Below are 360 nucleotides of genomic sequence, written 5' to 3'. Positions count from 1 at the left end.
AGGGCCTTCAGCCTTGAGGCCTCCGAATAGACAACATCCTAACCATGCATTCTGAGACCCCTCTATACACGAACTATACAATGATGTTTTCTGTCGTTTGTGTTGTTGTTTCCCGTGGGGTGTTTGAGCTTTGTTAGCCAGCTGAAGTAGCGAAGAGGTGCAGCACCACCGACGCAGCTCCTTTAGTTGTACAGTCTACAGATGTATTTTTCTAGATTCTGTAGTTACTGGGGATCGCTATACAAGTGCACTTGTTGGGTTGCTGCTGCAGTGCAAAAAAGCTCTCGTTTCTGCTTCGCACACGCTGCCTGTGAAACATTAATTCTGGGGCTCTCTCTATTTAATTTTTTGTTTACTTCT

This window comes from Eimeria mitis, genomic scaffold, assembly GCF_000499745.2.
Source record: "Eimeria mitis Houghton genomic scaffold, Emh_scaff6715, whole genome shotgun sequence".
Taxonomy (NCBI): Eukaryota; Apicomplexa; class Conoidasida; order Eucoccidiorida; family Eimeriidae; genus Eimeria; species Eimeria mitis.
Note: the sequence above shows the minus strand (reverse complement) of the source record.